A 24,502-nucleotide genomic window follows, 5' to 3' on the forward strand; every position below is an offset into this window, starting at 1 on the left:
TACTTGTCAACCAAACTGCAGCACTGAGTCTTGCCAAAGTTGGCAGTATAATAAAATCTATGGGTGACATGCCAACAGTTTTAAACCTGTCTAATTTTGACACAAGAACCATAGTGGTGAACTCTGAAGCCCAGCAGTGGTTTACTGAACTGAGCAATAACATAATTAGCATATAACGCTTTCAGATAATGTTCAATAATGCCTTGCACTCCCTAGAGCAGATTTGTCAACAGTTTAAGTGGGTTTGTAACAGAATTTTATGATGTTTTTCCATTTTTATGTACTGCAGTTTAGTTGGTAACAGATAAAAGAGCATGATTATTCCTGGAAGCAGTACATTTGAAAGCAGAATGAGATCCAGGCTAGGGCTAGAAGCATAAAACTCCTTGATTTGTGACCAAAAACCCTTTACACAGAGGCAGAAATGTGCATGAGCCACATTCTATTCAATAGATTTATAAAGCTGTGGGTATACATGGTTATTTTTTGAATAAATGTCAATCAGTACTAAATTGTATGGAAGTCCATACACCTGATTTCTTTAGCAATTATTGCATGTAAACACTCATTTGTTTGTGAATGAGAATTGTACACAATGTTAAAGTTAGACATATTCTGGAGCTGAAGAAAGGGAAATGTGTCACATTTGGGAAACTTAATGGAAAAAGTTTCTGACTTTATTAAAAAAAAAAAAAAATCCTCAGAGAAACTGACCCAAGCATGATCATTAAGCTTGGCTAATCCATTTACAGCATAAAAACTGTAAAATAAATAAATTAAAAGGTTCTGTTATGACCAGCACAGATAATCATCAGATTCTGATGCATCATATTTATACATGAGTGGCATGATGATCATTTCACACACAAAGCAACACTCAAACACTAGCATACTGGGAGGCATACACATGTAGAAAGAGATGTATGATATGTCTAATACAAATTCAAATGGTTTTTGAGGCAAAATATGAAACAGATCAGGAAAAGGGCAGTAAAAATGTGTAGGAAACAAGTGTTTGGAATTAAGGTAAATAGAAACAGTGACAATCAATGCAATGTCTATACATCGCTACATAAACCAAACTTTCTGTATCTTGCCCCATATCTCCCAAATCCAACTTTACAATGGATTTTAAACTCTTTATCTGTGCAGTGAATCAAACCTTCAAATAAAATGTTTCTTTTCATGACTATTGTACCATATCATGCCAGATTTGTCCCAACTGGTCATGCTTTACAGTAAAAAGTGTGCATGCTACTTTAAATTAAACGAGATGCTAACTGCTCACAACATCACAGGGTCCAAGGTTTCTCATACAGTCTTACACACAAAGTTTCTGTGTCGCATGTGTAGCAAGGAAGTAGTGCTTGATTAGCAATAAATGTGAAGTATTTATTCATTGTGATGAAATTTTTCAAATGTGATTAGTGACAATGATTTATTGCTGGGGACAATGTGAGCCCTTATTCATATGGGGGAGTGTGTTTTTCTACTGCAAACAAAATTTAGAGATGTGGGAAAAACAATGCTAAAAATACCTCGGAGGGATGTTGAGCACGCGCATACACAAAATTTTTTTCTGGCCTGCTTATTTGCCCACCTTTGCTTTCTCTCATAAGGCACTCTATTTCTCTCTCCCAGGATCACAGACAAACGCACACAAATATGAAAACACATACACGCACACACTTCTGGTCTTCCCTCACACTGGGGAAACACTGTTTAGAAATCATTCTGCTGCTTTATGTTCATTGGCCCCTGGTGGTGAATAATGACATGACACATCCTGTAGAGCGCCTGCTGCTCACATGAGCATGATGGAAGCAGACAGGCATGCATGAAGTCCAGCAACCTAGGTCCCCCCCACCCCGTAGGATCCCCTGTTGATTCATCCACTATAGCATAACATTTCCCTTTTTATTAGGCGGAAACACATACACACACACACACACACATACATATAACTGCAAGGTCACTTGAAATCAGCATCAGAACAAAGCAATAAAATATGTATGCTGCTTATCTAAGAAGTTCTTTACAAAACTGACAATTACAAGAAATCTTTCCATTGTGCCTTATGCTGAAAAATTACATTATTGAACACTACTAAACGTACTAACTACAGAAATAAAAGGTGGGTGGTGGTGGAGATGGGGGGAGTAATTCCTCCAGTCGTTTGTTTCTGAAAACCTTTTTTTTTTTGTTTATAAATAATTAAATTTATATGAATTTGCAACAACCATTTTTTTGGTACTGGACGCAGCCAAACTGGGTCAAAAAGTCAGATCGGGAGTCATACACTCATCGAGGCTGCCCTAATTCATATACAGCACACATATGCTCACATGCAAGTACACAGATGCATGCATGCACACACACACAGGCTAATTAATCTATGCTCAGTCTTCTATATAGGCCGACATAATATATTATGTTATATATAATAATATATTGTGTTAGCATCAATATTCACTGTTACAGTAAAAGGAAGAAGTGGCCAACAGCAACTTCACCTAATAGGATTCAGCTAACACTGGAAAATGAAAAAGTCAACTCGACTTGTCCATCCTTAATGCAGCAGGCCACCTGTGGAGGACCCACCAATTTCATGTAGTAAAATAAGCTAACAAGTAGAAAACACTGTAATCACATAATTCACAAATAAACACACTGACAAACTGATGAAGTCAAAAAGTTTCCTCATCTGCGTTTAACCTGGACTAATAAAATGTTCCTCATTGGCACAGTTTACAGCTGTTTCTGAGTTGGACAAGGACAGATGTGGACAGTAGCCTATATGTACAGACTAGTTTAGCTATGCAGCCTCCATACTGAAATATCCACCTGTCACTTTAACACAGCACATACAATTAACTAATATTTCATCTATGATACCAGGAAATCCCATATTGGACCCTCTGTATGTCCAAGATTGGAATAACCAGAATTTTTTAAATTTGGGTTGATAAGAGATGTAACAGTACAGCAACAAACCACCACAACATTAACAATAAAATTAAGTTTTGATAAAAAGTAGTACCAGAGTCATTATTACAGCTAAATAAAAAGTGCAATGGAGAAGCTCAACTAGTGCTCATGCTATGTTCAAATAAAAGTTTGCAGCTTGTAACACACCTGCCCTCTCTCCTCTGTCACTCATTTATTAAACAGTGAACTCACGTGATGTTGTTGCTGCTGCTGATTTGAAAATATCTGAAATTTTCAGACACATGCCCGCCTCCTCAACTGTCTTTCCCCTTCCAGCTTTTAATTCAGAGTTCATTTTGCCACCACATTTCTCTTCATCTCAGCTGTTCTGCCTCCACACACTTTGTTTGTGTTGAATTTTTTTTTTAAATATTACCATCATTTTGACCAGTTGCCATTATTAGTGGCAACTGACACTGATATATATATATATATATAATAAAATATTTTGGGGATAGTAAAAGATGTGGAACATGCTGACTGACACAGAATCACAAAGCTATGGTCTGATGTACATTTAGCTTTAAAAAATTAATTTAAAGAATGACCAATGCATCAAACAGGGAGACTTTGACCAGATATATTTTATATTTTTCAGATGACTGAACTGGAATCCAGTGCACTCAGGGACTGAGTCATTAAACAACAGCCGATGGGTTCCCAGATTGCTTGAAAGAGTTTGTAAACAATATTTTAATATTCTGCATACATTTATATCTGATTAATCAAATGAAAAGAAAGAAGATATAAATATACACACATAACTCATGGCGTAACACTCATCACTCTCCAATGTTAAACACTGCTTGTATTCAAAAGTGCATCTTAATTAATTTAACATTCATTCAGACTCTTTCAGCGCTGTCTGCATTCCTTATATTTAATTTATTAGTAACTCATTGTCCTCAAGAGTGAGATGTCTGCATGAAGTGTACAAACTAAAACAGATATTTGAAATGTGTGGGAAAATATTCGTGTAGTAAGCCTTCATCTAAATATTTGATTGCCCAAGTTTACTATTTTTAGCAGACATAGCGTACAAAAATATATGTACTGTGTGTGCTCACTTAACTTACGTCAGTATATCAGTTTTTCAATGGACTGCTTCTCTGCATTTTCATCAAAGTCCACAATTCTCATGTGGATTATACATGTGGTTGGAGCAGCAAGCAGGGTTAAGCACTAATGGAAGGGAGGGGAAAAAGAGACTTTGAGAAGCAGCATCTCAAAGCATCTGAACATTGAGACAGGCAATAAAAGTAAAATCATGTGAATTACTACCAGGAAGGCCATACTTGTTGATATAAATGGATGAGTAACTTCTGTAGTTTCACTAAAGCACTTAGAAGTTATTCCCTGACAGAAGTAAAAGCCACATCATTTCACATCTCTGATTAAAATGGTTTGCTTCTTGCACAGATAAAAATAAAATAAAAATAAATAAATAAATAAATAAATAATAATAATAACAATAATAATTAAATAAATAAATAAATAATTTTTTTTCACATCCTATTTCTCTTAATTCTTTGACAATGCAGAAAAGTAAAAAGCATAAAAGTTTTCCTGAACAGTCTGGAGACTCCAGGAACCATTAATATGTCCTTGTTTATCTTTAACATTGTAAACAATGACAATAAAGGAAAACTGAAGATAACCAAGTTCCTTTAAAGTGCAGTTACAGATTTTTACTAGTTTATATGTAGCTTGGTGAGTACAGTGGTCTATTTCAGGCTTCGCATATATTTAATTCCAACCATCAACTTTAATGGCAAGCACAGGTTTAAACCAGCTATCATGCATTTACTGTGAGTTTACTTTTATTTGTAATTATAATTAAAAATTGGATTTATTAAAAAAAAAAAAAAAAAAAAAAAAAAAAATAGCTCATTACCATTTACAATTGGGGAATTATCATGAAAACAGCCATGGACACAAAGAGGTAACCACAGCATCTAACCATGCAATATTTTACTCACTACACAATCTATTAGGCACCATTAAAATGCTATGGGTGACACCAAGGTTGACTTTACTTTCAAAGTTTAATTATACATTTCATTTATCAATTTCTTCTTTGTTGCAATATTTTTGTAGGTAAAAAAATAAATAAATAAATTAAAAAAACAAACAAACAAAAACAAAAAACAATCCCACTAAAACTGACATCTGGAACATGAAAGAGTATTGTTGAACTGGTACTCAGTTTCAGTTTAAATGACTGTAGTCAGAACTGCATTGATGGGAAAACAATTCCTGGGTGCAGAACTCATACAAACACATTTACAGACCGTAATATCTCACATGGAGGCTTTGAAACTAACAGCAAAAACTTGCAGACAAAAAGACTGACCAGTTTTATCAGTATTTTTTTAAGACCCATGTGTTGGCCAACATCTTGAATCTTTTTTTTTTTTTTTTTTAATGCTACACAAATGATTTCAGAATGTCAAGATGATATGAACCTGTGGTCCACCATAGTTTAATGCCATCCCTTCGTTTTCAGTTCAGTGGAAATTATTTATTCAACTTGTTTTAGTGAGTGTATCTGTGTTTGAAAACCCCCTTTTTATAAAACGTCTAACTTTTGATTCATTAGAGAGACCTGAGAGCTGATTAGCTTAACTGGCAGCAGAGCGTTGGACACATCCTTCGATGGGATTGTGTGAACATTCAAGGCAGGTATAACAGACCATGATCACAGCATGCACTGAAACACAGCTCTTTAAAGGTCCCATATTATGCAAAATTCACTTTTTAATGGTTTTGGAACAGTCATACTGGTCCCCCCGCATGTGTAGGAGACCCGTAAGTGTGAAACTCTTTCAGGCGCTCTCTCTCCCCCCTGCTCCACCTCTAGGGAAGTAAGCGCTGAAATGAGCTTGTTTGAAAGCGTGTACGTTATGACGTCATAAGGGACAATAACCACTCCCCACAGAGCGATGGACCCGTCTACCGGCTCTCAAAGCCCGCCCTCTAAAAATCACCTAGCGCCCAGTGTTTTTCCCTCTTCGGCAACCCTCGTTAGCGGACATGACTAAGCGACAGAAGCACTGTTCTGTTTGTGGCTGCATAAATGAACACGAAAACGTTTTTTTACTTCCATCCACTGAACCCACGAGGACTGAGTGGATTAATTTTATTTTTGGAGGAAATGTACCCGGAAAACTTCCAAAGGTTTTGCATGTCTGTGGCCAGCATTTCAAAGAGGACTGTTTCCACAACATGGGGGCATGGAAAGCAGGCTTCGCCAACCGTTTGAAGCTGAAGCCAGGTTCAATACCAACTGTCCGTGACACAGCTGGAGAGGTAAGAGCTGGCAGTTATTTTATCGTTTCGGCCTTATTAGTCTGATAGCTTGAAAATATATTAACCTGTCAATCACCTCATGACGGGCGATGCGATGGGCGGAGCCAACAGCTGAGCTGCTCCACCAGGGTTCCGCCCACCATAAACGGCACATTTCTGAAGCTGCTAAAAAGAGGGAGGTGAAGAGAAGCCGCTGCACTCAAACTGAGGGTCGATTTGTCCATACCATGGCGGAAATATTTCATTTAGATATTAATGAATGGTCTCAGATTGGGAATAAAGTGTATAATATGGGACCTTTAACTAGGGATCCTCAATGTCTTAGAAACCAATGTTGATCAAGACAAACAATGCATACTTAATCAGGTATACCTAATTGAAATGCAATATCTTTGCCTGACAATGACACCTTTTTTAACTCCAAGGTGCAAGCTTAACTGGGCTACGTGAACATCATCCATCAATTCTGTTAGCCTACATGCACTTCACATTGTTCAGTTAGAAAAGAAAAGACAACATTATAATAATGTTATATATATAATATTTAATGTTATTAAAAGCCAATATGTAAAGTCAATAAATTATTGAATAGCCTTACATAATGCACTATAAGTTAGGCCCGGTGTGTAGCAGTAAACTCCCTTATATTAAGGATCGCAAAATTACTAGCACAAAGCACAAAGATGAAAAAGTTGAAATTTTTAGGTACTTTTTTTTTAAGAGTTTATTTACCTTTATTCAGAAGCCTAAATAAAAGCAATCATACAATTGTTCATGTTACAATAGGAATAAAGGCAAGTATTAGTTTAACCCTTTGATGCATAGTGTCCACTACAGAGGACACATATTTAAAGGCTGTTTTTAAATGTATGCATGGGTGTGGATAGTACATTAGCTACTTCATTGGACATTAGTGAGTCATGTTGAACAATGATTTACGAGTAAACAACAAAAGAGCTTGTCTACTGACATAAAAATAAATAAAAAAGAATTTAAAAAAAGACCTGAAACTGTTAGCAGTTTAGTATTAACAATAACTGGCATCCATCTGATGACAGAATGTCAGGACTACTAAGCTCATCTAGTGCTATCCAATGTTAACTGATAGCTTTAAAATAAATAAAGTGAATAAATATAAAGTGGTTAGTCTCAATCAAAATAGCACAGCACAAAAAAAACTTCTTGTAAAAAGAGATTTTCAAACATCTCTCACACAGAGGGAACAAACTCAAAGAGCCATAAAGAGTAGAAAGAGCTGCTACAGAGGACTGGATTATTCAAAACAAAAGACAAGCACTCACTGAATTTTTCAAGTGTAATGTTCTGTCCTTAAAGCAGAAAATTACAGTTAACTCCATTCAGCTGGGTGTGTAGAACTGTCCACATGCCAAATAGAAGAATATACAGAATGGAAATAATAATTAAAAAAGCATACGTATTGCAAAGTATTTTAGATTTACATCTTCAACCATTTAAGATCCTCTGAATCTGGTTTTGATTTTTTTTAAATAACTAAGTTAAAAAGTAAAAAATGAACAGATGGAAAATTATTTCCATCTTATAGCCCACTGCAAGAAAATCTCCCAACTTGCATATTTCCACACATTGTTTTGACTGGTGGCTACACCTGTGCAACACGCCACACAGCAAAACCCCAAACGGCAGCAGACAACACCGTGGAAATGTGTAATCCCACCTGCTCTCCTCTTGCAGCTTTGATTTATTCATCCCAGCTGTTCCTAGAGCTGTGCCATCCTACATGGATGATCACTGTAATTGCAAAATAGAACGGGCTGTAATTGCCTCCTGTGGGATATTGCCACCAGTAAGTGGTCAAGTGACACAGTTTGGCAAAAACAAGTAAAACCCAGATGAATGTGTCTGGACTGTGGGGAAATCAAAACATATACGGAACCGCAGAAGCACACAAGGAAAAATCAAACAGAATAAGATGGTGTTGGGCACTTTCAGATAGGAAGGCCATGGTCTGAAATAAAGTTGATACGTTTGTCACTGTAAAGGGACAAAAACAACAACAAAACAAAAATAACATTAACCTGTTTTCAGGGAGAAAACAGCACGGTGGATCATGCTGTGATAAGAATGGACTTTGTGTTTGACATTGCACGCACAATCAATGAAAATACTAATCAACCAATCACAGCCATTTCAGCTTAACTCTGCTCACAGACTGTAAAAAAGCCTTTTAAAAACTTTTGCAGACCTTTAAAAAGACTTAGTTTAATATGAACTGTTAAAAATGTGATTTTTTTGCTAAATAACTAAAATACATGCAGAAAGTTTGTTATATTTGTTTTAGGTTATATATTTACATTTATTTGTTTTATGCACCCCAATCCAGACACTTTAATAACAAGCTGAGAGTAAAATAAAAAAAATGCATGTCTCTGGCTTTCAGGCTGAATATAAACACTGTCAAGAGCAATGATTACAATCACTGAAAAGTCAAGAACGTATTTAACACACGTCAGGCTTAATAATAATCCGATCCAACCAAAGCTTTTGTTGGCCAGGGTGATGGAATAGCGTCTCATCCACCAGCAGATTCCGAATGTAATTGCACACAGATGTGACTTGTTGCTCTGAAGGGCTTATTCGCCCCTCTGCACTTCATCCCCAGCCTTGCTGCCACAGGTGTGCATCACAAACTTAAATTAAAATGTCAAATTAAACTTGAAATCCAGTCAGAGTCATCCGGGAATTAATCGACACTGCTGTTTGAGGAGGGGGTGGATCTAAGCAGTGACAAAGAGCCCGGGAAAACTAATCAGCATAATGAACAAAGTGTATAAATAGACATTAGGTCTTAAATGCCACATTATGACTGTCAGAGTAAGAAAGTGATAAGAGAAGTGGTAAGTGACAGGTTTTAGTATTTGCAGGCAAACTGATGAGCGGTTGTTAGCTACACAGCTGTCAACGAGCCAAGTCATTGGGCAACATATTGCAAACAGCTGATGCCAGTATGAGCCTATCATCACCACTTTGGCTGACCAAATGTTGCACTTCATTGCAAGATTAAAGCTTCGTTAAAAATAAATAAATAAGAAAAAGTAATGCATATTTTGGATACAAACAGAGTTTTCCCCTGATAAGAGTCCTGTAACATAAGCATAATTTTAACAAACGGCTTTGGAAGGTTAACAGAAAGTAAAGTACATGGACGTCAATTTCAAATGCACATTTCTTTTTTAACAGGCTTTTTCAACCTCAGCCCACAACATTGAAATCAAAGAAGTAAATAAACTGGGATTATAGCATTGAGGAACTCAGAGAATTAATCTCATGTGTAGCGGCTTGAAGACAAGTAATGCCATTCTATATTGGAGCCATCCAGAGAAAACAATAGATTTGACCTGTCTCATAACAGATGGTAGTATATTGAACTGGTCATGCCATAAATCTTCAGTATTTGAAGGGGTCTTGTTCACCAGCTCAGTGGTGTTATAGTCTTTGCTTTCAAGGCTGGTTCCTACGAGTTAAATTTACAGCTCTGCCTTCATTGATTTTCCCTCGTCTCTGCGGCCCAGCAGTATTTTTAAATAAATCTTATAGCTCAATAGAACAAGTGTAGCCCAAGTGATATTCGCCTGACACCCAATCAATCTGTCAGCTCAATGGAAATTTGGCAGGACAGAAGAAAGTTTATTATACTTCTTTAATATTGTGAAAGACCAATATGTCACATTCATGTTCTTTCTCTGCAAAGTACCTGAGCTCAAAATGATGAATTTTTTCACATTATTACCACTCATGGCTCAACAAAATAGAAGTAGAAAAAATAAAAAACTTTAAAAAAAAATCTAGACATAATGAAAGGAGAAAACAATGTAAAATCTGGTCCCATCTGTTACTCTTATATGCACTAAATAAAAATAGGTCTAATTTAAAATCTGATATGAAACTTAAAAAGACACATTTCTTTTCTTTAACCAGATGAAACAGAAAAGCAGCACCAGTTGATCACAGGGATAATTATCTTAAGAGATGAGGGAAAAGTGCAACAGAGAGACAGAGACTTTGTGCCTTCAAACGTGTGTATACACATCTGGGCATGTCTAAATGCTTTATGTTATCGGCCTGTCACTGCTGACATGTTTTTTAATGTGTGTGGAGTGCTTTTATCTGTGACTCCCTGAGCTGCAAAGACTGAGTTCACATGGGAATTAAAAGAGAAAACCTCGAGCTAAAAATGTCAGCTCTCAGCAGCATCTGACAGCAGTAAAGAGAAAAAAAAGACAATGGGGAAAGGAAGCTAGAAAATTCAAAGGCAAACAAGGATGTGATTGTCCATGTTTACTAATAAAAAATAGAAAAGATTAAATAGTTAAATAATTATGGTACTCAAAAACCTCTTCAGTCTCTGTAATCACACCAATGCAGGAATATTCTTTGTTTATTTATTACCACTGGCACAGAAAACTTAAACTCAAAATCAATACATTTATAAATTTAAGCTGGAGTCAAAACTTGCTCGAGACACAGTGTTCTTACCATTAAAAATAGCATTTTGAATGGATCACGATCCTTGTCTTATACTTAGTGGCTTACAGTCTTAAAAATATGCAGCTATTTCTTTTTCCTCACCCAAAGGATAATGATTAACATGTAAATAAATGTGTAAAGTTTTTTTTTTCCTTTAATTTCTTCGTTTTCCCATATGGTCACCTATGTCTGTCCATTAATGCATGATTGTTTATTTGCTTATTACATGTTCAAAATAAATTATGTAAACTAGTAAAAATAGAAAGAAAGAAAAAAAAAGTGTGTTTCAGCCAAGGCCAAAGAATTCATTATTCATATGAACAGATATTTTAAACATGTATAAAATGAATCATGTGGAGAACATGTTTTCATGTACACTTTACAAAGACCACATTGTGCTATCATAACAACAATCTTTTTATTGTTTATTATGACAAAATATCTCTGCAAAGCATTTTCATGCATTGTAGCTATTAGATTCACAATGTTGTGTCAAATACAGACTTAGACCAGACCTGATACAGACTTAGTGGTTTGCGCAATTAGACTTCATAATGATGTTTGCTATGTCAATATGAATGGATGACACAAGGCTCTAGGGAAGAGTGTGAGCTGATAACGCCCATAACATAGTATGGCAAGAGCACTTGGTGTTGTTAAACACATGCAAACAGTGTTGCTTTTGGAGGTGTGACTATTAACAGTATTTGATATTTTATTACATTTTTACTGTAAATTAAGCAATAATAAGGATGACTGAATCTTATTATTTATCACAATAAAAATTATGTTTTAAAACAACTTTGTCTAAAAAGGACATGTATGTATGCTATTATTTTTCAGTATTGAAATTAAGAAACGATAATGTTGATGGAAACAAGAAATTAAATTGCTTGTAAAAACTGAGATACAATATCAGTCTAATCTACTTATGTTTCTCAGTTTGTAATCAACATTAATTACATCTTTTGTTTGATCATTGTCATTATCCGGACTTATAGGGAAGCATAGCATCCGAGCAGCTTATGTGTTAGTGTATGTGTTGGTGTTAGTGTATGTGTGGCTGAGTGGCTAAGAAAACTATCTGAGTGAATGAAAACAAGATGCACTCTGTATCTGCTGCATCAGACGCCTAAAGGCTCCTTCCATGTTTGCTCTTTAACTGTGGAGTGCAAAGAAACTTCAAGTACAGGGATGGAAGGCCTAAACAGAATCTCTGCTAATATAAGACTTGGCTCAGGGTGAAAAGCAGCAGGGGTGGCTGTGATCTGACCCCACTAATACAAATCAAGCAGAAAGACAGAAAGGCTTTGATACAGAGCAGATGGTAATAATATTGTATATGAGGAAACGTTTTTGCAGCTATCTAAGAGATGACAAGCAGCCTTTCCTCAGGGCTTCTCAGGTTTTATGATTCATGGTACCAATCTATCCTGCCTGTATATATATATATACACACACACACTCTTTACTGCCATCAGTATATAATCAGCACTAAAGTGAATGATTGTTATAAATACAGTTATGTTGTCTAGTTTTTCCCATTGTCCATCCAATGTGGAAGAGAAAAGCTCCTATTTTAGCTAAACCCATTTCCTGTTACATTGTAATACACCATAATACTTAGATACCTGGTTTTGTGATTCTGTATCAGTATTAATATTGTTACACACACACACATTCAGCTGCCCATCGTACAGCACCAAAAAGAAGTTTTTACCACAGAGAGATGCTTTACTCTTCAGGGAACTAATCCAGAGTTGCATAAAGTAGAAAAGAGAGAATTTCTCAGCACTTTATAATGCTAATGTTTTGTGCTGTGAAGAATAAAAGGCAGCATGTTTGAAGTTTCCAGTTGTGCTGAATCTTTTGTCATGTTAATATGATGCTAAAAATACGCCTCTCAAAATGTCAAAAGTTTCACACACAGCAAAAATTACAGCAGGAATGTCCCAAGTTACCATAAATGTGTCTTTTCAATTGACCTAATGTCATTATTTTACACTATAATAAACAGGGGTAAGAAGTGATCTGCTTGTGCACCTCAATACCCAACAAAGCTTCTGCAGGCATTGTTCAGCCCAGGATGTCAGACTTTTCTCTCACATCCACCATATCTTTCGCATTAGCTCTAACTGCTCTGACCTTGTCATTTTTTCTGGTCTTGAATGTTCTCCTGGCTCCCCAAGGCTTCAATGACTTCAGAACAGTAGTCACTCCCCATCTCCTATAGAATTAAAAGTCATTTCCTCTGAGAAAATAAACCCTCTCATCATCTTTCTGAATTGTATCTTGTATCAGATCTCTTTCCTGTATTCACTCTAAATTTCTATTAGTTTTTTAAATTTTATTCTAATGCTTCCACATTTATAAGAGTAGTCACTCGAACCACAGAGGTCCTACTGTTGCCTATCGCAACTATTCCTCCAGCATTCATGTAAAATGGATGAATATGGTGATACAGTCAATGTAAACCATCAACAAAAGATGATACATCTTCATCAAACATTTATTAATTTGTATTCACATGTTTGCTCCTCTACCCTTAATGACCTGTCTCGTTAATTTCTGTACTGCAGAGCAAGAGTGATCTATTTTCCCACTAAAGCACACTATATTAATATTCACATTTAAAATGATAAATATTATAGACTACAACCATTCAATATGCATGTTAGTCAACAACCAAATAACGTAAACATGACTGTTGATGTAGATCCTGTATAAATACACCTCTTACTGTCTGGCTTTTCTGTTCTGTTATTTGAAATCTGTTTTCAGTAAGTTTCAAAACCACAAGCAAGACTCAAAAAAATAACTGATGGGGTTGAACTTGCCGAGTATACTTCTCACTTTCCATTAATGTAATAAAATCAATGCATGGAATAAAAAACACAAATCTGTTGTGCTTGTTTTAACAACAGCCAGCTTGTTTTCCTGATTGTCCGATTCCTGTGTGTTAACCTTTTTGGAGCCCCCTGCTTATGCAAACCTCTTTGAACCATGTCTCCTGTCAAGCACAAATTGCCCACATGTTGCTGTTGAAATTCCCATCACCCCTACTGTGTTTCACATAATAGTGCCCTTCCAATTATTTTCCCTCGATCTCTTGCTATCATGGTTAATAGTCTGCCTGCTGCTATCAAAAGATAAAAATCTCGGGGGGGGCATGATTAATTATCTTCCCTGTTAAATCTGAGCTGTGAAAACCTAAATCCCAGTTTCATAATAATCCTGTGCATCAAAAAGATACAATTATATACTCTTAAAAGTCAGCATTCACACTGATTTTTCTTTATTAGTATTCCCAGTGAACATTGGAGATTCAGGGGAAGAAAGTGCGGGCAGATTGGTCCAGACCTTTTCCACAGTTGTTATTCACAGTGGATGATTTTGTGCTTCCTTAAAGCAGGAAAAAATGAGGGAGGATGCAGGGTAGCAGTTGTAAAGATCACACAGAAGGCAGTGCATGATGGAAAAAGTACACTTTTCAGTATGTTGACAGTACTGAAGGTTTCTTGTTGACTGTTTTGTGTTGATATAAATCCCAGATGCACTCTTTATGAATATATCTAACAAGCAAATGGTATAGCAACACACAGGTCAGCAGTATGAAATGATGGATTTTACTGAGATTGTCCTCCACAAAATGTGCCTATGTTGTATTTATGCATGGAAACAAGACATAGACTGTTATCATGTTCAAAGAATATACAAGCTCTAGTTGTCATGAGCGCAACTGCATGTAAAGAGTAGAATGGCAGCCATGATGAATTTAAGCACTAAAAAATCTCTTTTTTAAATCTGTGTTCGTAAATCTTGAAGCCAACCACGAAATCCCAACTTGTAAAATGATGTATGTAAGGTTATGGTGGCAGATTAACCCATTAAGCACCAGAGTTTTTAAAGATTTTTAGGCGAGTTGTAAATGAAAAAAAATGTTGAATATGAATATGAGTTTATGATGGCATTAAAATTACTAACCTAATTTCACAATGTGGCATTGACACATTTGCATAGCACACTTGCTTACTTTTATCCACAGAGTCAATGACCCGTTGTCATATTCAAACATCATCTCACCACCTGATCTTTTGGACATTTTACTTGTGTGAGGGACCGAGGCCAAGGATGAAGAGAGCACAGGAGGTTTTTTAAGAAAAAGTCTTTGACACTTAATTTTACCAAAAAAAAGAAAAAAACAACAAAAATACAAATTCCTAAGTAAAAGTTCTGGGCCCATAAAAGAGGTCAAATAAACAGAACATCAACATAAGGAACTGAAAACTAACTGACCTAACAAACTGACACACAAGGGAAACTATATACTCTGGCTGATCAGACCATTTTGACACAAGAGGGAAATACATAACATAACTATCTTCAGCTAACTTAATAAACTTAACTAATTCACAACAGAACTTAAACAAATTAGCCTCATAACTCATTAGGGAAACAGAAATCTAAATAATCATAATTCTACGTAAAGAATAAAGTAATACAAAACAATAGAAAATCTAAACCCCTCGCCCACTATCTTGTCGTGAGATGGATGAGTCCAATTAGGCTGCAGCCTCATCAAAGGAGATCCACCTCAGCTCGGACTCTCTTAGCAGGCTTGGGCCTCTCACACAGCAACTTCCCCAGGGACTGGTAACTCAAAGAAAATGCATATTAACTGAAAGTAAACCAAACTAACGAGGTGACAAAAATGAGTCAACTAAAAGTGGGCACCCAATTAGTTAACCACCCTGCCAAACTTGCTAAGAAAAATGTGAAATATAAAAGAAATGGTAAATATTACAAATAAAATGTGTATTGAATTAACTGAAATGAAAAAAAAAGGTTACCAGACCGGGGTCAATGTGTGTGGCTGCCTAGGCGGCCAGCACAACTTGGGATCTGAGGGTGAAAATCTCCACATTTTTACATGCCATTAGATATTGCTAAATAACTAATAAGGTGGAGTTGTTGCAAACATCTTAAAATTTGGAAAATTTGGAAAAATATTTTTCTTATGTTCATTGAATACTGGGCATACAAACTGTAAAAATGTTGTGCTAGTAGCGCTGTTGCACCTGTTCCTTGATCTCACACTATACTAAGCCAAGATGTTATAATGACCCCATGAAACATAACCAGTTATTTTAGTTTTAACTAAGTTGTCATTGCTTTAGGTAAACCTGTACGATGTGAATTCATGGCATTTATTATAATGAACAGTCACTTAAAGTACATTTTGTCAGGATATGTTTTTCTGTGTTGTTCTATGGTCATAAATAAAATGTAAACATTTGTAGGATTAGGATTAAATTTGAGGGTACATGTTGTAAAATAGCACATATAAAGAAAAAGCACTAAAATGCAACATGACTGAGCATATCATTCACTTGCTGTTTTATGAGATTAGGCTTACATATATAAAGCAATCCAATACCACTGTGGAGCCATAGAAAAGATTTTTATGATCCCTATTTGAAGGTTTTGACAGCATCTTTCCATGTTATAGTTCAGATTGGTTTAGAACCTGTTGTAAGGTGTTTCTCCTGCCTCATATAATAGTGAAACAGTAGCGCTCCAGTTATCTGTAAATGTAACCTTTTCAGACCCTTGGCAGTGTCCCAACACATGTCAAGCTCATGTGCTATTTCCAGAATTGCTGCTAAGAAAAATAGCTTCTCCGCTTCCTCCCTATGTGTGCATCCTGGCTCCCATAACAGTGCCTTCTCATCACTTCTCTTGGCTACTTTCTCCAGTGTAGACCAATAGATGAGTTTAAATAGAAAAATGCTGGACAGACACCTGGAAGTTGTTGAATCTCTACCAGGGACCTCAGTAGGATTTAAAGACAACAGTGCTGAAATCATGAGTTAAAAGCAATGTTAAAGAACAGCTTTTGCAATAATCTCCAGTTACTGTAATGTTATTTTAGCCATAAAGCTGTGTGGGACAGGAGGGAAGTTATCATGACCGCACACTAAATGCTAAATGTTTGAATAAAGCAGTCTCATACCATACCTAATTCACCTTCCTATTAGATAAGCTGCAGGTCTGTACATCTATACCTGCTTTATCCTATTTGGGGTCACTCACATTCACTTTTACAGTCAATGCAGAATCAACAGTTAATATGAATTTTTTGGAAAGTGGGAAGAAGTCATTAATGCACCTGGAAAACACAAAGTCCATGTAAAAAAAGGAACTTTTTGATGTGATGCAACTGACCACCAAGCAGCTGTCACAGATTGATTCAACCAGGATATAATTTTACTCTGTAGTTTTACTTCCATGCAGAATACAGTAGAATAACCAGGGGGAAGTTCATGGTGATGGAAATGATGGAAATGGAGAATAGGATCAAACTTTATTTTATATACTTTTACACCAAAATAATCTGGGCTACCTTCACCTTTGTTATTGACGTAGAAAGGGATGAAATGTTCTGTTCTGTGCACCAAAACTGTCATGAAGTTGTCCTGTGGCTTTGTTACCTAAATCAGACTCACTAGAGGAAGAGTTGCTTTTTCTATCTCTGGATCTGTTTGGTCTTCATACATCTGCTTCACCTTCTCTGTCCCTGGATTTCCATGCCCTCTTTAATGGACAGGTTATCATTTTAGTTGTTTACAGTACTTGAACATAGTAACAGAAACCCACATTTTTGAGGGTCACACTTCTTGTTAAATCCCTCAGACTCACCCACTCAGGAGATGTCTCTGTCCTCCCTCTGATGATTATCAAGACTTTTTTTTTCTTTTTCATTGATAACAGCTAGAGAACAAACTGTTCTCTCTATATTTAGAGCTAACCCAACATTAATAGAACCAAACTTCCTGCTAAGATTTTAACTTAACAGGACTAGCAAGTGTTTTATTTGTATATGCATTTTGATAACGGACTCACGGTGTTACACGCAGCTGCTGGGACTTCAAATGGGAGACTTCACTGCACTGTTAAACGTCACTGAAGACAGGTCAAATGATCACTAACACAACAATGATTTAAAGCCAATATTTAAATCAATAAATTTATCATTTGAGTGTTGTATGAGTGTTGGTAATTGTGCATGTGAATGTACTGTTTTAGATATAAGAACGTGTATTTTTATATTGGTTTGTAAATACAAATTGTTTCTATATTGTATTATATTGTTCTCCCATTCCCCCCAAATCCCCGGGACAACGGATGGAAATTAGCATTTGCTATAATCCGGTATGTTTACATTCATGCTGTATAAGCCTGTCTGTTCATTAACATGCACTGTCCCGCTCAAATAAATAAATAAATAAATAAATAAAAATTTTTTAGGGGGCTTAAGAACATTTTAGGGTGGCTCCAGAACCCTTAAAATTAGCCTAAGGGTGCCCATGTTCTCAACACGTCATATGCACATCGTATGACATGCTGCTGTGCTCCTTTATGTGTCTTTAGATGATAATTAGGCAACATACAATTAAGATAATTGTTTTCCTGAAAACTTTACTTATTAAGCAACTTTCTGGCTGATTACATTATCTAATCACCGCTGTTGACATGTTCCTCACAGCTGCACCTGCTTCTCACAGAAATCTGTCACATTCATGTCACCAAGAATACCACCCCCATAAAAGGAAAGACTCGGCCAGCTGTTGTGAAGGTTTTACTGATGGTATTTTAGAGTCTGCATATTTTCCATAGAAGAATAAAAGAAAACGTTATCTTGCATAACAATTTAGCATTGAATCAAATGTGGAACTGATGTTTATTTCTTTTTAAATTCTCTAATTAAGAAACAAGACATTAGATTTGCATGTAAACAGTATGGTCTTGTTAACTATATTAATTCGCTTATGAACACTGTGCTGGTGGTCACTTTATATATATATTTATATAAATCCCCTAAGAATTGCACTTTTTTCTAATCAGCTTTCATAGGGTCACTCCTTGGCACAGACATATGTAAATGTGCACAAATACATAGCTTGCTGCTAATTCTTTCATGGGAACTTAAATTGTGATTTAAAGCCATTAAAAAATCAAAAGGCTAAATAAAACACTCACATGACAAGCAGCTCAGTCTCACAATTATTGAAGGATTATTGAAACATAACCTGACTAAAACCATTGTCTGAGTCTTGGTTGACTTTTTTTTCTAACCGTAAGCCACTGTATTTAAACATGCTACATATAGTGGTTAAAATTATTTAAATATATTTTCTGTATTTCCTCAAGTTTCAGGTAGATTCTGCAAATAAATGTGTTATTAAAGAAAGGGACATTTAAAATGCCCCTTGCATAACATAATCACTGTATAACTAAATTAGCACACCAAAGTGTTGCTACAGTACAGAAGGTAGCATCAGCATCTTTGAATGGTTACTGTATGTGTTTTCCCTGTAGGGAGGAGGAGGTGGGTTGCTTTCATAAATTTGTCACATGTGTGTCATGTTGGCCTAGTTACAGTGGTATTTTCAGGAACTGTACAATAACTACAGCCTTCCTTCTTGAGCATGCCCTCTGACTTAAATGCAATCTAAATGTGTGACTTATTTAACTGCAAAGAGATAAAATAAATAAAATAATTTATAAATACAAAAGCATGCTTTTTTTTTTTTTTTTGGCTTGAGCCTTCATTCTATTAATCTTTGTTGTGAATAAATAGATTTCTCTGTCTGCCACACTCTGAGATGGATGCTTATCAGTTGGACCAATAAGGTTTTCATCAGGACACTGCATGCTGTTTGTACATTTGCTGTGAGCCTCAAGTAGAAGTAAAGAAGACTCACATCTGAGTGTGCTCAATTGAAACCTGTGTCTCAAAGGTATTTTTTATACCTGGGTGGCTAAATAGTAATCCCAGACATCGATGCTGCAGAAGCTATGTAATGCTTACAAAGAAGATGTAAGCCTAAATAGATATGCAACAAACACTGCAAAGCAGATTGATGTGTTGCTCTACGTGTTGCAGCCTTAATCCTTATTAGTTCACATAGTCTGGCTAAACCAAAAATCCAGAAATCACAAAAAAAGTGATCAAAATGTAGAACCTCCTCTGGTATATCTCAGGGATAGATCCACTACTCAGACTGGTGTAAGCTTAAGTGAATACAACATTTATGGTATGTAGCTTGAAGCTCAAGCTGTGAATTGATTCACAACTTCAAGTGAACAGCATAAAAAATTCAACATTAAAAAAATCAAGTTAGTGTACTTCTTCACCACTCATGCATAACAGGAGACATGCCCAATGATTTCCATATGTAATCCAACTGATACTGTAAGTGGCTGATTCATCAACATTACCATTGTATGTACCCAAAATGAGAAGGTCACATTTACTTTAATACCTTTTGTACAGAAACAAACCCAGTAAAAATAAGTCTGTTGGTGTAAAATATCAGGCTTTTCAGAAAACAGCTGCAACACAAGAATGGATGCAATTCAGCCTTTAAAAGAAACTAGCAGGGAAATTAAAACTAAATTCTAAGATGAATGTGGCAGAAGGAAGCTGTGAGACTAGCATAAAGTAACAAAAACAGCAAATAAATCATATAATCTCAGATGATAAGATGTTGTATTTATGCACTGGCTGATTGTTTTTGTCCACAGCTACAAATGAGACTGTAAATTAAACCTTATTATTGCCTTGTAATTTAAAGCCTGACTATCCTTCAGTACTTTTTGGGCAGCATAGGGACGTATTGTGCTATACAACCTCAGCTCTTTTGTAGATTGAACAAGTGAGTAAAAGGGAAACAAAGAGAGAAAACCCTGTCTGTACTGTTTCATTTGCTTCAGGGCAGCTTTTCTTGATCAAACCCAAGGTCATGTTCAAAGAATGAGACCCAATAAAACACATTAAAGGGGGGGGGGACTGTTTTCCTGCTGGTATCATTATGGAGGGACTGTTTGAACACAGGTGAGCTTTAAAAGTTAAATGAGGTCAAAATTGACTTAATCTAAACCAAAAAAAAAAAAAAAAAAGCTGCACTAAAAGTTCAGAAAATGGAAAATGATCTAAAAACCTCCTTCTCAGTCTTAAGTGTAAATAAATGGAGCTGCATGCGGGTATTACAATTTAATTTACATTTTAACTGAAAACTAAAGTTGCTGTAGAGTTTAGCATGATGATGACTTTCAAAATGCATAATAATGATTCCAATAAATGACAGGAATGGTGATGTTGCTGCAATCATAATTCATCTCAGCTTCCTCGATAGTGGGTAATCAGTGGGAAATCTTCTGAATTTCCACCTGCGTTTCCTTTTCATCCAAAAACTGCTCATAAAAAGAATCCATGGGTCTAATTCATAAAACTGTGCATAGCAAAGTAGACTACAGGTGGAGTACACAGGGACTAAAGGAAATGCAAAGCACAAAAACTTTCAGATTTAAAAAAGCGTGCGCATGCACATCCCATGCCTGTTTCCATTTATAAATCTGAATCAACTCTAAAGCGGGCACATATGAGGAAGTGCCTTCCCACTCCCATATGGTGGCTATGAAAGGTCAGGTGAACACCTATAATAAATATTCATCATATTATTTCCATTATTTCCATGATGGCTTGGGAGGGGAAAAGAGGGAAGAAGGGGATTTTTTCAGAATATGAGACTGAGATCCTGATGGAACATCTTGAAAAACATAAAACAGTTTTATTTGGTGGGGACGGTGTTGGCATTACCAGTGTCAGAAAGGCAGAGGAGGGCAGACACGCCAGAGGTATCGGATGGTGCGGCTGGATATCTCAGTTGGTAGGGCATCCGTCTGCCAGATCAAAGTTCAAATCCCACAGGAATGAATGTTAACACTTTCCACTTAGGCAATACCCTTAACTCTACAGCCCACAGTAAGTCGTTTTGGAGAAAAGCGTCTGTTAAATGACAGTAATGATGCCGGTAGTCTTTTGTTTTAATGCATAAAATAAATATGTACAGATAAATCTGAGATTGGCGCCAGTTTATTTAGTGTTAAATTATATTTCTTTATAGTTCCTGGGTGTTCCAACTGGGTGGGCGGTGCTGCGGCTGTGATTGGAGGGGGTGAGGCCAGAGACTCCACCCAGAACCGCAGCAGCCGTGTCTTTAGAGGAAGTCCTGCAGGTGCAGAGAAACACAGTCAACGCTATTAACCAGGTGGCCAAGGAGTTGCAGGAAATAGAGACCGTCTTGACAGAAATTGGGACATAAAAAAAAAAGGATTGGTAAGAATAAATAAATAAAAGGATATCCATCTCTTTTCTGTTTCATAAGCATTGTATCCCTTCTAGACGCTCCAGCCTCCAGTCTGCTGTGTCTTAGAATAAATGACCAAAGCTTACTTCTCACATTTTCTTTTACTGACCGGGTACATGTTGGCAGCAGACTGTCCACCTCATCATTTCCTTGATTTTATTTTTCTCGCGCCAAGTTTTGTTTTTATAAATCCCAAACGTTGACTATAATTGGCGTACGCCGGTTTTTGTACCTACGCCAGCTTTATAAATGAGGCCCCTAATGTGTGTTTTATGTGCACTCTTATCAGTTTGGAGCTAATTTCTGATGAACAGATTGAAATACTTTTGAAAATTTTACCCCAAATCATTGTTTTGTTCGACACCATATCATTACAAAAGATGAAGCTGTGTGGAAATTACCATTTGATGGGTGGAGAATAGATTATTCATGTCAGAATACATAATTCATACCTGCAGAATATCCCAAGCACAGTTATATAGGAAGCAATGCACAGTTAGTGGGTTAGGTCTATCAGGGAAAGATGTTATCACTTCATATTTGGCTGTCACAGTCCATCAAGTCTCCCTTTCGTTCTCTCCAGGACTTCTTTCAATATACAGTCACTCCGCTACAAAACATTGGGGAGATATTTGTGTTTCCAGTGCAAACATGCTGTAAAATAAGACAGCACAGAGACCATGGGAAACCCTGTGCAGGGGCAGCAGAGGGAGATTTCCATAGTGCCTTTGCACTTTCTGGCAGTTCACCAAGTTCTACCTTTATCGGCTACTGTTGCAACACCTGTCAATTATCCAGTTTCACTTGGTCTCTAAAGCACATTAGAGGTCAGGGCGTCACATTATATAAGTTTTTGTTGTTAGCTGAGATTTGGTAGCCAGTGTCACACCAGCTGGTTGAAAAGAAAGTCACAGCCTGATCTGAACTCCATGGCAACCAGAAATTACTCTAATGGACCATAAGCTGATATCCTGGCTATAAGATGCCACCCTCAACAGTTCAAACACCACGTAAGACAGAGAGACAATACTGAAAGAGTAAAAATATAACGACAACTTTTTATTCTCACCCTGACAGGCTGCTTATCTGCAATACCTGCACGTACAAACAAGCCAAAGGTTAAAGACTTTTTGCTGGTGTACGACAAGAGAAAGAATAAGAACATTCTGTAATCTCTAATTTAACTGATTTAAAGCTGTTCAAAGACACAAGTCCAAAGAAATGATTTTCAATATCGTCACTGACCTCGTTCAGTGTATATACTTAATATAAATAAATATAAATTTTATGCCAGACACACACTTAAGAAAAATGGAAGAGAGGTAAAGAAAGACAGGAAGGTTATACAAGTTAACACTTCTGAAGAACTGCATGAGTAAATTATAGGTGACAAGTAAAGGTGTTAGAGTTAGGTAAAAAATTAGCACCCAAAGTCTTTTCAAGCAAGGATGGGTCATGGTTCATTACTTTCTGTCAAACTCTGTCAAACAATGTCAAATTGCAAAAACCTTTAGTCTTTTAGCATCTACAGAGCATAAAATTGTGAAATTATTAAAAATCTTAGTGCGTGAAGGCCAAGCAAGGAAACCACTTTTACATGCACATGACATTTGAGCCCTTAGGCAGCACTGCACGAAAAACTGACATGCCATCAATATATCCACATGTGGTCAGGAGTGTCTTGGAAAACAATGTTCATGTAACCTAAAAATCGTATTACTTGAGGAGGAAGCCCTATCTATGTATGAACTCTGAGCAAAAGCACTTCCAGATGTCAAAAAGACCTCGGATTCTCTTTTTCTAAATTTAAAAGTGATCATCTAGGCTGTTATGAGTAAATTGTACAAACTCCATCATCTCCGATGGTGTTAGTGTCCAATAGCATTGATGACAATTCCGCAAATGTTCTATTGATTCAGAGGCATATATTGGATTTTTGGAGAGACATGTGGTACAATCTAAGCAATGCCTTTTCCTGGGAGGTCTGAGATTATATCAGCAGGACAAAGCTAGACCTCGTTCTGCAAGACAAACAATAGTGTGGTGCCAAAGGCGCAGAGTCTGCATGCTTGACTGACCTATCTGCAGTCCAGATCTCTGTCTTGTTGAAAATGTATGGAGCATCAGAAAATGGAGAAACAGACAATGACCACGTTAAACACCTGAGACTATGCGTTCATTAATGACTCCTCTTGCAAAACTCCAATAATTAGTCTCATTAGTTCCCACTATTTTAATGTGTAATTAAAAAGAAAGATGATGAGATGTGTGTAAAAAGAAAAAAAAAATAAATATCATACTTTGTGTCATAAAAAGTGTCATTGATTGTGTGTGTGCAGACCTACTCTCACCACTTTAAATTTACAGATGAACCTACAGACCAGTATTTGTTTTTTTATTTAATGTGGACAAAAATCTTTTAATTTTTTACTGTACTTTTTTTTTCTTTTTTTTTTTTTTACAATTTTTTTTTTCTGATATTTCAT

General features: G+C 36.3%; 1 protein-coding gene across 2 annotated transcripts in view; it reads right to left on the reverse strand.

The window, feature by feature from the left end:
* Window positions 1-24,502, reverse strand: part of LOC121631794 (uncharacterized protein C14orf132) — a 50,589-nt gene that overhangs the window by 17,782 nt on the left and 8,305 nt on the right. The window lies entirely within an intron of this gene.

Source organism: Melanotaenia boesemani, chromosome 20, assembly GCF_017639745.1.
Source record: "Melanotaenia boesemani isolate fMelBoe1 chromosome 20, fMelBoe1.pri, whole genome shotgun sequence".
Classification (NCBI taxonomy): Eukaryota; Metazoa; Chordata; class Actinopteri; order Atheriniformes; family Melanotaeniidae; genus Melanotaenia; species Melanotaenia boesemani.